We start from the raw sequence: 16,351 nt of genomic DNA, 5'->3' as shown, positions 1-16,351 counted from the left end.
AACTTTTATTATATAAATAAAAAGGACAAAACATTTTGAAAAAATTTTTTTACTTTCTGCTATAAAATATATCCAATACAAAATAAATAAAAAATAAAGTTTCTGTATAAATTTTGGCCAAAATGTATTCTGCTACATTTCTTTGGTACAAAATCCCAAAAAGATGATATTGATTGGTTTGCATGTTAGAGCATCTACAAACTATGGGATACATACTCGAATAGTTGTTTTTTTTTTATATACTACTAATGGTGGTGATCAGCAACTTGTAGTGGAACTGTGATAGTATGGTGATCAATCTGACACTAACTGATGCTGGGTGGGAACCGACTAACTGCCACTGATATCTCCACCGACACTAAAACAGTGATCAGTGATAATATTATATACTGTCAGTGTGCTAATGACACTGGCGGGGAAGGGGTTAACATTTTTACTGTGCTTTCGGTGCATTTTTTATAGAACATGTGACTCAACGCAATGTGGATGTTTTTGGTGCATTTTTTCTGTGTTTTCTATTGATTTCAAAGGTGAGGTGCATTTTGGTGCCTAACAAGTGTTTATTTCTGTAATGTGTGCTGCTTTTTAGTAAAAATTGCTTTGTTTCCTCTCTCTGCTTTGCAGGGAAAAGAAAAAGAGAGATTGTTTCCTCTGTAAAGAGCCCTGTGTTGATTGTCAACACAGGGCTCTGGCTTGTGATTGGACACAGCCGATCAGCAGGTCCCAGCTGGGACCTGCTGACAAACAGGCAGATGGGGTGCACATGTTGCTGTGCCTGTATTGGCTACCCGACTGCAGTACATTATGGGCAGATGATCCGCATGTGGATATATAAATTCAGCTAGCCATGGCTTCTGCTGCTGCTCCGAATCAGAGCCTGTAAGGAGGGAGCAGGGGCTGGGACAAAGCCACGCTGTGTGTGTCTATGGACCCATAGAGCACAGTTCAGGATCGAGCTTGCACAGGTGCCTCCATAGCAAGCGTCTTGCTAGGAGGAACAAATGTGTTTCTTCTGATAAGCCAGAGGTAAAGGTGTCTTCAGCACCATCAACCCTGTCATCCTGGACCCAAACACAACCAGTCACCAGAACACATGAACAATTGTTGGACAATCTAGATTGATGAATCAATCACCTTTCTCTATTTTTTTAAACCTTTATATTTTATTGCAGAAAAAGACAATAAAAATTAATATTTAATTAACTTTCTTTGAGGGACACAGGAATTCAGAAACAGTCCAGGTATCCAGTTCCAGACCACTTTACCCTGCTGCACTGGATTGTGGTGCTTTCCAGGCCTTTTTGTACTGTGTTAGTTAGCCACTAAGTGCCAAGTCCAGAGCCATCGCACAGCCCCAAGCGTGACCCTGTTTCTGAAGATTCACCTAGTACAGTGGTCGGCAAGCCGCGGCTCGCGAGCCACATGCGGCTCTTTACACACTTTAATGCGGCTCTTGTGTGCCGGGGCGCCCGCTCCCCTCCCTCCTCTCGGGCGGCAGGGACTCTACAGCGTGATCCAAAAAAAAACAGCCAGGGCGGCGCGCTCAAATGCAATGATTGGCCAGTCTCGCTGCCACTCACATCCTGATAGCCAGTGATTGGCTGTCAGGATGTGTGTAGGCGGGGCAGCGTGACGAACGTGAGAGGAGCTAGGCTCCTCTCACAGTCCGCCCTGAAGACCGGAACGGCGCGGGAACACGGCGAGAGGAACGCGCGGAGCAAAGGTAAGTGAATTGACACAGGGGGGACTTGGCTTACTACTTGCTACTTACTTACTACTACTATATGAGGGATGAATTAATATGGGGGATGAATTACTATAGGGGGGATGAATTACTATGGGGGATGAATTACTATATGGGGGATGAATTACTATGGGGGATGAATTACTATAGGGGGGATGAATTACTATATGGGGGATGAATTACTATGGGGGATGAATTACTATATGGGGGATGAATTACTATAGGGGATGAATTACTATATGGGGGATTAATTACTATATGGGGGATGAATTACTATGGGGGATGAATTACTATATGGGGGATGAATTACTATATGGGGGATGAATTACTATGGGGGATGAATTACTATATGGGGGATTAATTACTATATGGGGGATGAATTACTATGGGGGATGAATTACTATAAAAACTTATTGAAACTAAAAACAGTGTACCATCCTATGTATTTTCAGTTTTAAAAATGTGGCTCTCAAAATAAATTTCAATCGTGGTTTTGGCGAGATTTGGCTCAGTTGAAAAAAAAGGTTGCCCACCACTGACCTAGTAAGTAAGCTCAGTAAGACTGGGAACTACCTTATCATTTTGCACCATTGGATACCTTTTCAAAATCCCCACAGCTGCCAGTGTGAGTTAAGGCTGAGGGATCAAGTGCTGACATCATTAGCTAGGACTCAGGGGTGTCCAAACTATGGCCCTTCAGGTGTTGAGGAACTGCAAGTCCCATAAGGCCTTGCAAGACTGACATCCACAGGCAAGACACCTAGAGGCAGAGGCATGATGGGACTTGTAGTACTTCAACAGCTGGAGGGCCATAGTTTGGACACCCCTGAGCTTGGAGGATTGTATGCTCCACACTCTCTTTTTTTCACTATTCAGCCTGGAGGAAGCACCATTGCACTGCTGTTCCTGCTCCAGAAGCACCACATGGATCTCCACCTTGGTTCTACAGCTCGCTTACAGGGATTTGGTCACCTCCAGCTGCCTGAACCTTCATCAGTACCAGTTGCCTGGGTTTGTAATTGAGATCTTGCGTCACATTGAGCTTTATCGCTACACGGTGCAACATGTCTTTCCAAAGACACACAGAGGACAGTTCTGCTGCCACAGGTGACCTCAGCCCATAGTCCTTGAATTATCCGTTTTAACCCAGTATACTCTGTTATAACCGACACCCGTACTTTGGAACCTAGAACCCATGTTGTTATTATATTGTCCAAATCAGAGGCTGTTTCAGCTCCACAGGCTTCCTGCATATCCACTGTGGACTTTTGTTTGTGCCCAGGTCCTGAAACAGTTTGAACACAGAGGCTCTGCACCATCTGCTTACCATCTCCATCAGACAGGGTCTCTGACTATCCAACTGACAGTTGAATTTCCTTTTTAAATCCAGTTTGGCCCTTCATCCTGTGCTGGTGGTAATTTTGACTCAAGTCTTACCTTGCATGGGACTGACTTTTGCATAAATGACCAAGCACTTTAGCTATTTGCATTGCACGGTGATTGGACTTCCAAAGAACTTCTGAACTGCTTATACTTCAAGGGGCATCGTCTCTTTGGACCTGCTCCTGACACTGTCATTAATAGTGCCACAGTTGGACAGAGTGTGCTACTGCCTCAGCGCAGGAGATCTGCTGGAGGAATCCCATCTTTTCCCCTTATCTATTTTGGCAGTAAGTGCTCATAGGTCTTCAGAGCCTGACTACTGCTAAGGCCTTAGGACCCAAAGCTAGAGGTAGGCTAATCCCTCTGTTAAGCCATCTGCATGAAGGGGCACCCCCAATTCTTTAAGTGGTGGGCTGTGTGTACATCTGGATGATTGTTTGGGTTGTTTGGTGACCACGTGGATGCTAAGGATACCCCTTTTAGCCAAGCCACTTCCTTTAGCTTTCCCCATCTCGCTTTTTGTGTTATTGCACTTAGAGTCTTCCTAGGTTCTCTGCACCCTGGGACCATCTGTTCCCCTACAGATGGGACTTACTCTGAAGAGTTGTATCCCATCTAGAATTACACTCCTCATACCAGAGTATTAGGTCTGGTTATCCCAAACAGTCTCTGTTTCTTTAAAGGATCCCACTATCAGTTAGTTCCTTGACTGGGATTCCATTGGCATCACTTGGGTGTAGTAAGACCTTCATCTATGGGAACATTTAGAACCTCTCCTTGTGAAGGACTGTGTGACCTGGTCCCTACGTTGGTTGATGCTTCCGTAAAGATAATGCATTGCCATCTGGCTCTCATCATTTAGTAGCCTCTTCTCTGAAGAGAGAGGAAGACACCACTGTTGGAGGACCTTGTATCCCCATGGACTGTCAAGAGACAGCACACACTAGGATCCTGCTGCAGGTAGTCCTTGTTGGGGACAGAATACATCTGGAGGCCTTTGTGGGGCCTGATCACATAGAGCTAGGTCTTTCTTCCATGGCTGATTTGTGTCCTCTGGAAGAAGTTTCTCTAGGATACTTGCTCAGTTGTGGGCTTTATCAGGAGAATGTTTTTAGCAGTTTGACTAAGGTTCCTGTCCCTTCTTCCTCAGCTGTGGATGCTTCTCTGGATCAGGATGGGACAGATGACTCTTACAACCATGTTCTGTGTTCGGGGTTAGGCAGTGTTCAAAATTGGGTATGGGTTAGAACCTCTGTCTGTGGTCCAGTCTAGTACAGTTACCCCTACTTCTGGTCTGGTCTCCAGGACAGTAAGTGAGGGAAAATGTATTCTCAGAGGGACACAGAAAGCAGTTAAAGCTCTTTCTTTAAACAGAGTGTGAATGGTCAGGTTTCTATTGATCACAGTGTCCCTATTGGAAAGAAATACCCTTACTACGTGTGAGGTCAGTGGGACAGGAACTGAAAAAGAGTGGGAACACAGTAGTATATGCATTTTCATATTTTATCAAACCTTTTATTTGAAGGTTTTTGTTGGAGTTCTGTTTTAACTTTCTAACATCTCAACAGAATGTATAGACCAGTGTTTCTCAACCTTTTTTTTTTCAGTTAAGGCCTCTAAAATTATGGACAGTTCTGAGGCATCCTTTAAAATTATGGAAAGTCTTGCAGCACCGCATTCTAAAACATAAAAAACTATTTTAATAATTGTATATAACGCAGCAACATCCATACATGTAGGACACCCAGCGTTTATTTTATTCTTCCAAAGAAAATACACTTTTACACACTGGTACTGACTAGTATTCCAATGTTTCTCTCTCTCAGTTTTTCTCCATTACTGAGCTAATGTGACCCCAGCACTGATGGACAGGGGCAGGGTAGAGTCAAACAAGGATGCTGTGCAGGGCAGTTGACATCCTCCATTTCAATTGATGATGTCATTGGTTATCAGGATGCCGGCAGCTAAAAGGTTGTAATGGCACACAATGAAGACCTGTGGCTTTGTGTAACTATAAGGCTGGCTTGTTCCACCCACTGGCTTGTATACAAGTTTTGGGCAATTTTTAGACATTTTGCCAAGGCACCCCTGAAGAAACCTCAAGGTCCCTCAGGCACCAACCTGGGCACCCTGGTTGAAAAAGGCTGGTATAGACCAATGGTTTTATCCAAATGTGCAGTATCCACTTATGGACCAGCGACATACCCATAATTCACTAGACTTTTGGTGGTTATACCGGGATGATGCCTGCAGCTGCAGGCATCATCCCGGTATAGTTTTTTAGAGCCAACAGTTAGCCTCCTTGTAAAAGCAATCCAAGCAGCAGCCGCTGGATTGCTTTTACAAGCAACAGGAGGAGACGTACCCCCCATCCTGCTGATCTCTCAGGCTCTCCTGTCCCACCGGGAGTCCCAAGTGATCAGCCAGCACTTCCACCGGCTGATCATAGAGGCAAACAGAGGACAGATCGGCTCTGATTGCCTCTATGATATAGGAAACTGGAAACGATGAGCTTTCATCATGTCCAGTTTTCGCAGATGTAAACAGCCCTATTTTTTAAAATGGGAAAGCATCTGATCACACTGATGTTGGTGTGATCAGATGCTTTTAGAAGCAGAGGAAAGATCTGGGGGTGTAACTCCATAAAGAGTACCTGTCACTGCCTATTGTTATCACAGGGGGTATTTATATTTCCTGTGATAACAATAAAAGTGATAAAAAAAATGTAAAACGACAGTGTAAAAAAAAATAAAAAAATTTAAAGCGACAGTGTAAAAAAAAAATAAAAAAATTAAAGCACCCACTGTCCTGTGCTTGCATGCAAAAGGTGAGCGTATTTGTCAGTCCCGTACGCGCACAAGCAGCAATCGTTCCACACACATGAGGTATCACCATGAACGTCAGATCGAGGGCAGTAATTCTAACACCATACCTTCTATGTAAATCGAAAGTGGTAACCTGTAAAGGCTTTTAAAGCGTTGCATATGGATAATGGAATTTACATCGTTTGGCACCATTGCATGGGTGTGCACAATTTTAAAGCATGACATGTTTGGTCTCTATTTACTTGGCGTTAAATAGTATGGGATCCTCCTGCGCTCATGGGAATAACTGACACAATACAGCTGCTGTCACTTTAACTAATACCAATAAGTGCAAGAAATAAACATAAAATTAGTGAAGCGCTTGTATCTCATGAATACAATCATGTGTCTCCATAAAGTATAATAGTAAATCAAAGTGACCACGATATATATTAAAAATATGTGAACTCCCTCTAGTGGATAGAAAAAATAATGTCAACCGAAATGACTATAATGGCAAAATATCACACATTAAGAACCTAAATAAGTAGTGCATAAATCAGATATACTAAACAAAGTATATATACATGAAAACAGAATAATTGGCCACATACAATGGTGTCTAAATCAAACATAACTAATATATGCCATAAGTGAAAAAGACAATATCAAAGGTGAAAAAATATTCCATGCATGTGACTGTGCTTTAAGCTGGAACACACACGTGATCTCCACTTCTAAGTGCAAGTACTCTCCTTCAAATGGCAGCAATGCCTGCTCACCTCCCTTCCTCGACCCACACAGGGCCTCAAAGCAGTTACCACCTCAGTGGTGTATTCCTCTGGCAGACTCCTTAATCCTCCTCCTCTCTTATGCAACTCATAAAAAGACAAGAAAGCCTTCCATAGTGTAGTAAGTTTTAATAGGCAAAGTAAAAAGTGACAAAGTAAACCACTCACATGCTCCTTTCCATAAACAAGCGTTTTTCCCAGCCTGTGGGTAGATATGCATGCACCTGGGGGAATCCAATATGGCCACTGTGTCCGGACATACGTCACCAGGAAGTAGACAAACCGACGCGTTGCGTCACGTGCGTCGTGACTTCATGAATGACTGATGAAGTCACGACGCACGTGACGCAACGCGTCGGTTTGTCTACTTCCTGGTGACGTATGTCCGGACACAGTGGCCATATTGGATTCCCCCAGGTGCATGCATATCTACCCACAGGCTGGGAAAAACGCTTGTTTATGGAAAGGAGCATGTGAGTGGTTTACTTTGTCACTTTTTACTTTGCCTATTAAAACTTACTACACTATGGAAGGCTTTCTTGTCTTTTTATGAGTTGCATAAGAGAGGAGGAGGATTAAGGAGTCTGCCAGAGGAATACACCACTGAGGTGGTAACTGCTTTGAGGCCCTGTGTGGGTCGAGGAAGGGAGGTGAGCAGGCATTGCTGCCATTTGAAGGAGAGTACTTGCACTTAGAAGTGGAGATCACGTGTGTGTTCCAGCTTAAAGCACAGTCATATGCATGGAATATTTTTTCACCTTTGATATTGTCTTTTTCACTTATGGCATATATTAGTTATGTTTGATTTAGACACCATTGTATGTGGCCAATTATTCTGTTTTCATGTATATATACTTTGTTTAGTATATCTGATTTATGCACTACTTATTTAGGTTCTTAATGTGTGATATTTAGCCATTATAGTCATTTCGGTTGACATTATTTTTTCTATCCACTAGAGGGAGTTCACATATTTTTAATATATATCGTGGTCACTTTGATTTACTATTATACTTTATGGAGACACATGATTGTATTCATGAGATACAAGCGCTTCACTAATTTTATGTTTATTTACTTGGCGTAACATCATTTTTTAAATTTCACCAAACAATTGGGTATTATATTATGTTTTTGTGCATTAAAATAAAAAAAGTGTATTTTTTCCTAAAAGTTGTATCTGAAAAACTGCTGTGAAAATACCTTGTGACATAAAAAATTGCAACATGGACAGTTTTATTCTCTAGGGCAGGGATGTCAGACTGGCGGCCTTCCAGCTGTTGCCAAACTACAAGTCCCATGAGGTATTGCAAGATTACAGTTACAAGCATGACTCCCAAAGGCAGAGGCATGATGGGACTTGTAGTTTCACAACAGCTGGAGGGCCACCAGTTTGACACCCCTGCTCTAGGGCCTCTGCTTTAAAAAATATATAATGTTTGGGAGTTCTAAATAATTTTCTAGCAAGAAAAATGATTTTTACATGCAAACAAAAAGTGTCAGAAAAGGCTTGGTCTTCAAGTGGGTATGCAAATTTCTAAAGTGTATCCAGCCTTGCTAAAAATAATTACCAAGGTACAAACTAGCGATTTTCCATAATGTATGTATAGTCCTGAGATGTATTATGTATTATACCTTTTATGCAATGTGATACCCATGAACATGAGGGAAGTCATATTTGCACAGCACATACGAGGTGGTTTCAAAAGGTTTTGAGACTTGTTTTGTAACATGACAACTGATGGCAGAACAAGGTTACACAAACAGTCACAAGGAGCATCGACCTTCATGAGTCAGTGTGCCAAAAGACATCATCCTTAGTACATCGGGAGCTGTGCAGCTGGTACTATTCTGACCACATGAGTTACCACGGCTGCCATTTCATCATGGACAGCAAGTTAGAACAAATGTGAAATTCTGTAACTTATGAATGTTGGTGCTCCTTGTGACGTGACTGTGCGTGCAGCCTTATGCTGCCATCTGCTGGCACATTACAAAACTACTCTCAAAACTTTTTGATACCACCTCGTACAGATACTGTATTGTGTTGCACAGTGAATGTGCTTTACAGTTTTCTCTCTTTGAAAGTAATGTGGTCTACTGGGATGGATTGAAAACAATATGCCATGTAGCCTGTGCTGTCATTGATTTATCTCAGCAGGTGTCCAACCTGGGTGCTGAATGGACTGATATATATACAGAAAAGTCTAGGGAATACGGCGAGTAAAATAAGTATTGAGCACGTCACAATGTGTCTCAGTAAATATATTTCTAAAGGTGCTAATGACATGAAATTGTCACCACATGTCAGTAACAACCTATGCAATCCATACATACAAAGAAAGCAAAACAAACAAGTTCAGAAATGGTAAGGTAAGTTGTAAACCAAGCCGACGATCCCCGCAGGATGGATCGGATCTGCGGATTAAGCATAATAGATCGGAGTCCGATCCATTATGCTCCCCAATCCGCAGATCTGATCCATCTTGCGGGGATCATCGGCTTGGTTTACAACTTACCTTTACATGGAGACATCAGTTAACCCCGTATAGGTTGCAAGCCGACGATCCACGCAGGATGGATCGGATCTGTGGATTGGGGAGCATAATGGATCAGACTCCAATCTATTATGCTTAATCTGCAGATCCGATCCATCTTGCGGGGATCGTCGGCTTGCAAACAATACGGGGTTAACTGATCTCTCCACGTAAAGGTAAGTTGTAAAGCAAGCCGATGATCCCTGCAAGATGGATCGGATCTGCGGATTAAGCATAATAGATTGGAGTCTGATCCATTATGCTCCCCAATCCACAGATCTGATCCATCCTGCGGGGTTTGTCGGAGCGGTGACACCAAGTGTTATCACACCGGGTGACACCAATCCTAGGGATGCCCCTTCATAAGCCCTAAGAGCAAATTCAGCAAGTACAGAACCAGGGGCGGACTGACAACTCATGGGGCCCCCGGGCAATAGGGGATCATGGGGCCTCTGTGTCCTTGCCCAAACTCAAAAAAGCCTATAAAAAAGGTACCAGGGGCATCTCATGGGGCCACCTACTGACCCCGGGCCCTAGGGCAGTGCCCGAGTTTCCAAATGGTCAGTCCGCCCCTGTCCAGAACATACCTGTTGATCTTGCCAGAAAGGACATGTCCTTGTCACTTACTGCAACTTGATTGAAAGCCCAAACAATCTTAGCTATCTTCTGTAAACTACAAATTGTGCCCTGCCCCCTGTGTAATGGACATAAAAAGAGGAAGACATGCTTGTAGTTCAAATCAGAGCATAGCTGTAGTGGGACAGGACATGTGGTATTTACAGGATTACCAGGTGAAAATAAAGGGAAAAAATGAAAATGAATGCAGCCACCACAACTAAGGACTGGTAGCTGCAATGTAGAACATTTTTGTTTTTTGGCTTCAGATACGTTTTAACTCAAATGAATCCGTCTAAAATGACTTTTTAGGTACTATATCACAAAGTAACTCACAATGTGACTTTTCTGTCCTGTGGTCATATATGTGGCTTCACTGAAGCGTCGCACCACACACATCACATTGCGCCTTGTCCTTAATCATAGTCTTGTAGCTTACTTAGACAGGAAGTGGGAAAGGGTATATTAACCAACAGACTGCTTCACAGGTCGACAGGGCTGATCACAAAGCTGAACTTTAGTTGAAAAAGATATATGTAAACTGTTTTACCTGCCGCAAGATTTGTCATTTTGTTCAGCCAGTCTTACGATCCAGACACCTGCCAAGCAACACGGCCATGTTCTTTATCTCTGATCGGTCAATGACACTATCCCAGCCTGCTGACTCGATGCTGTAAGGGTAGCAGCGTGCCAAGATGTCATTACTGTCACATTCAGAGACAACATAGACGGCCATGACTGAGGGACATGCAGAATATTGAGGCTAATACTTACCACCTAACCAATAAAACAACCACCCCCTCAACCTTCTCCCACCTGAAATAACCATGCGACTCTCATTTTGGGGTAAAAATGGCCATAGCAGCCCATTTATTTAACATAACTCTTACATAACACTTCATACAGTACAATCAAATAATAACTGACATTAACCTCCCTAGTGGTCTGATTATGTCAGTATTTCTGTGCTCAAAGCGGTACATTGTTTTTAATGGAAATATGTTGTTTTTTTATTGTAGGCCTGTAATTCTTAGGAATATCTCACTGAAATCTGTTCGAAAAAGAGTCTAGTAAACATCTCGGGTATAATAAAATTTGAAACAGGAAATCATAAATTATAATAAATAATCACAAAAAATAATAATATAATAATACATTTTAGTCAATAATGTAATCAAACCAAAAACACTGAAATTTGAAATAGAGCTCCAAGTTCACACATCACTGAGCATAGTCGCAAAATGCCCCCCCTCTCTTCTCCTCCCTCTCTCTCTCTCTTCTCCTCCCTTTCTCTCTCTCTCTCTCTCTCTCTCTTCCCCCTCTCTCTTCTCCTCCCTCTCTCTCTCCCCCCCCTCTCTCTCTCTCCCCCTCCTCCCTCTCCCCCCTCTCCCCCTCCCTCTCTCTCCTTTCCTCCCTCTCTCTCTGTCTCTTCTCCTCCCTTTCTCTTCCCCCCTCTCTCTCTTCTCCTCCCCTCTCTCTCTCTTCTCCCCCCCCTCTCTTCCCCTTCTCTTCCCCTTCTCTCTCCCCCCTCTCTTTCTCTTCTCTTCCCCCCTCTCTCTCTTCTCCTCCCCTCTCTCTCTTCTCCTCCCCCCTCTCCCCCCCCCCTCTCTCTTCTCTTCCTTCTCTCTATTTCTCCCTCCCTCTCTCTCTTCTCCCCCCCCTCTTTTCCCCTCCTCTCTCTCTTCCCTCCCCTCTCTCTCCCTCTCTCTCTTCTCCCCCCCTCTCTCTCTTCTCACCCCCTCTCTCCCTCTTCTCCTCTCTCTTCTCACCCCCTCTCTCTCTTTTCCCTCCGTCTCCATCTTCTCTTTCTCTCTCTCTCCCCCTCTCACTCTCTCTTTTTGCACAAGATAAAAGTAATCTGGGACTAACAAGCCGCTGGGTTACTTTTACAGGCGGCGGAAAGGCGTCCCTCCCCCTCCTGCCACCAACGCCTTTACCAGGCTCTACCATGCAGTCCCAATGCAAGCGATCAGAATGATCTGTGTCTGATCGCATGCATTGGAAGGCCAGAGGAGAGATTTGGGGTCTAATAGACCCCAGATCTCTCCATAAACAGGAACTGTCATGGCCCATGCTATCACAAGGGATGTTGTTCATCCATTGTAATAGAAATAAACTACCGTTCCGGGACTCTGGGAGGTCCAACGGGGACACAGGGAGGGGAAGAGCCCAGCCAGGCTGTGTGTGCACAACAGGGACTGCCCAGCTCTAGAGGGGTGACACCACGTGTTACCGCACCGGGTGACACCAACCCTAGGGACGCCTCTGCCAACCCCTCTCCTCATCCTGGAAAGACCACCCTCAAACTCGAATACTCCAATCAGGTGAGTAACCACCCCTACCTACTGAATATCCTCCCACCCAAATCCAATCTCCGCCTCGTCTGCAAGCCCCAGTCATGCTGGCCTTCCCCTTAGCTTCGCTCAGTCCAGGCCATGACTTGACGAGCATAAGGACAGAGCTCCTAAAACTGGGGTGCCCAAACTTTTAAAGAGCGAGGACCTCTTAAGTGATTTAGTAACCAGTTGGGGGCCGCAATTAAATGAAATGGTTCAGAATTTCAAATATTTTATTTTGAATAGCATAATGAACATTTTCCTCCTGCAGCTTCTGAATGTCGGTTGCAAGGGGAAAATGGAGAGGATCGGTTCCTGTACTGTATATGCTGCCCCCCTCCTGTTCAAGTATAAAACAGAAGGTGACAAGAAGGCCGCACGGGCACCCTGAAGCATGGGGCAGGGTTGCCATTGCGACCCCTGATGCTACATCAGTGGTTGGGAGCGCGCGGTAAAAATGCGTCTCAACTTTGGGGCTTTACCCTCAAACTGCAAATGCAAAAAAGCCCTTACGGTCCTGAGCCCCTATAAGGCTGCTTTCACACTGATGTGCTGCGGTGTACCCGAACCATTTACCCGCACCGCGGGTACAGTGCAGTGCACCTGCAGCTTTCTTACGTGTTAGCTGCGCTTTGCCATAGACTTTTATTATATCTCGCAGGTGTAGTGCACTTTCTGAAAGCACACCAAAACACCTGCATTCAGGATATAATAGAAGTCTATGGTTCAGTGCAGCTAACCCTGAGGAAAGCTGCTGGTGAACTGTGCTGCACCCATGGATCAGTGTGAAAGCAGCCTAGTAACTCTTTTAAAAGAGTGCTAATACCTTAGATTGTATGCCCCTTGAGGGTTAGAGACTGATGTGAATGTACAATATATGTACTGTATGTGTAAATTGACAGCGCTACATAAGTACCTGATAATAAATAAATAAATAAACACGTCATTTGCAAAACTATGTGATGTTTATTACAGACATTTTTCTCTTCCAGCTTCTGCTGTCATGCTGCTAGAAAGGTTCCAGGCAAAGTGCATCTGGTATCACTCCGCCTGGGACAGGAACCGATGCTATGCAACTCCTGCTTCCTCTGCGGCTGCTTGCTTCCTCTGCTGCCAGTGCCGGTTCCATGCACTCTAATGCTCTGGGATAGCAGGTCGGAGACCTGAAGATAAGATCAAAGGTGATGGGTAGATCCACCAATCTTTGTCCCACCAGCCTGGAGCGCTGATTCTCACCAGCTGAATTATGCCAAGATGCGGCATTGGAATTCAGATTGCCCAGGGACCCCATGAGTTGTCAGTCTGCCCCTGCTTCTCTCAACTTAGTATCCTCTATGCTACAAGTTACAAGTGATATGGCCTAGACTGTTTGGCCCATCTGGTCTTGAGGCCTACTAATTATTACACATTCTCAACATACTGAATCACAACAGCCTACTGCAATATCTAAACCCTACAGGTCAAGCTGCCTTGGTGCCTCAGACCCAGCTTACATCAATCACCAGGGAACCTTCCCATTCTACTAAAGAAGTGTGTAGAAGTGTGCAGCCCCCTCCTCCTTTTCTCATCTCAGCCAAATTCTATAGTTAAGGGGACACCATCCTAATTCAGCATAACTTAAGGGAGCAGCTTCTCTTTCTTTATGTTCACCTTCTTTGGAGAACTCCTACTCTTGCATAAGAAGAAATTTTAATTTATATGTGCATCAACCAGGGCCCCATCAAGCGTGCAGAAGATTGAACATTGCCGATTAAGAAGACATTCATCCATCCTTAAAGAGCTTTTCCTCTTTCAGAATTGAACCCAGCCACTGGTAACTGAGGGCCCAAAGTGAGCTAGTCCGTCAATAACTCCGCTCACTTGGAAGAAAACGTCTCAGGGCTGAGGTTACTGTCTGAATTCTGGATTGCAGGACATATAAAAGAACTGATTTGAGTGTGTTATCTTTCAAGCCTTTGAGTTTATTAAGAATGTTAACTGTAATTCTCTTACACACACCTTTTTGTCATTTTAGGGCTCATGTACACTGCAGCTGATAAACTCACATTTAGGAGCTGTTCAGGGTTTTTTTCAGCAGCCCCTGAACTCTCCCTAATGTTTTCCTATGCATCCATGTACACATCATCGTTTACAGTAGTTTACAGGCAGTTGAGTTTACAGTCGTTCTTTTGAAAGCAGAAAATTTGCGTTCAGCAGTAGATTTTATCAGCATTTCAAATGCCAAACGATTGTAAATGCAGCTAAACGCGGTTAACTGCGTTTATAAATGTTTGCGTTTGGAAATTTTTTTTAACTCTTCCATTTCCAGATGTCTTTTTTTCATCATGAAAAATGCATGCAAAATGTTTTTAAGGTACTCAAATGGACCCGGTACACCATACTTTGAGGTTTCGCAAGAAAGAAAATATGTTAGACACTGCTGCAATAATTTCTGCACAGAAATGAGCTGGAACACATCCAAACACCACGAAAAAAAAAAAAAAAAGACAGCTAATCTCAACACATACTGCTCTCTCTGCTTCTGCTCTCTCTATTTCTCTCAAAATGTCTGAAATAGTTAATTTCTTACTGTTTTTCAGTGCATTCTGGGCATTTTGAAAGGTCTCCTGAGGTTATCTTTAAATAACACTTCTAAATGCAAATGCTCATAAACGCGGTATGCAAATGCGGCTAAACAGACATATTTTTTAACCTACGTTTTCCAGGAGTCAGTTTCCATCGTTCAGAAGTGTCCCGTGTACATGGAGCCTTAATGTGCTTAATTTACTGTGCTAACCATTTAAACGCAAAAATATTCAAAGTGTCAGTTCATTCTAACTTGTGTGTGAGTCAGTTTTATGGAGAAAGGCCAGAGGGTTCTCCTGGCCAAAGGTTTAAGGTGGTGTCAGCAAGGGTTTGGGCTTACAAAGCAGGCTCCGGAAGACAGGGAACCCGAAAACAACTCAGCGACCCTTATGAGGGTAGTGCTACATGTGTGTTGCTTTTACTAGGAAAAAGCAGCCATTTAAAGTGTGAACTGGTTGGAGGGGGTGCTCTGTTTCTTATGAATCAAGTGATTTTTGTTAAATTGATTTTGGCGCAGAAATTACCTCTTTTTTGCACTGTGGCATTTTGCCAAAGTGGAAACTGAAATAAGTGATTTACTGAAAAAAATGTGTATAAGTCTAATTGAGCGGCTGCCAGAATATATAAAAAAAAAATTCTCAGAAAATATATTGGGGACAGCCCACATCCTCCATTGCCCCACAGAATAAAAAAAAACAATATAAAAATTCCAGCCTGTGAAATGTATTAGCATACAGAGAAACATGAAGTCATTGTGGTTTGCAAACCACCCATCCCAGACAGAGATGAAAACTCTGGTTTTGGTGAATTATAAATTAGTTGCTTTTCTAAGTTTAAGAAGATATATATATATATTGCTTTTTGTTCAGCGGAAACACGGGGTAACAAAGTTCCAGCACCTCCAGCATTGAATGTACATAATGGCAAGGGGGGTGGTATGTGCTGGAGGGTCTACAAGCACCTTAAAAATCCCACATATTGCTTTAATTTCTTTTGTATTGATCTACATTTAGGGATGAGGTGCTGATGGATGAGCTATACCAGTATTATATTATATTATTTAATCAATGTGCTGGAGGGTCTATTGATGCTGGCTGCTGGGGGATCTATTGTCACTGGTGGGGATGTTTTTGTGTGAGGGTCTCTTGTTGCTGTTGGGGGGGTCTTATGTTGCTGTTAGGGATATACTGTTGAGGGAGAGGTTGTTAGCTGCTGAAAGGTCTATTAATGCTGGCTGCTGGGAGGTCTGTTGCTGCTGGGGGGGAGTGTCTAATGTTGCTGGGGTGGATATTTTGTTGCTAGGGGTGGTATTTTGCTGTGTGTGTTCCAGTGTTACTGTGTGAGGGGTTTATTATTACATGGGGGATCTATTGTTGCTGGGACAGGGTCTATTGTTGCTGCAGGGAATCTATTGTTGCTGGAGTGGGATCTCTTTTTGCTGGGGGGAACTATTGCTTTTGGGGTGGGGTCTATTATTGTGTGGGGGATCTATTGTTTCTGGGGTGGGGTCTGTTGTTGCTGGGGGTATCTATTGTTGCTGGTTGCAGGGGATCTATTTGACTGCTTTTCTTGTTAT

This window comes from Staurois parvus, unplaced genomic scaffold, assembly GCF_062004578.1.
Source record: "Staurois parvus isolate SC_StPar_1 unplaced genomic scaffold, SC_StPar_1.0 ptg001133l, whole genome shotgun sequence".
Lineage (NCBI taxonomy): Eukaryota > Metazoa > Chordata > Amphibia > Anura > Ranidae > Staurois > Staurois parvus.
The sequence above is the reverse complement of the archived record's forward strand: the minus strand, read 5'-3'. Positions refer to the sequence as shown.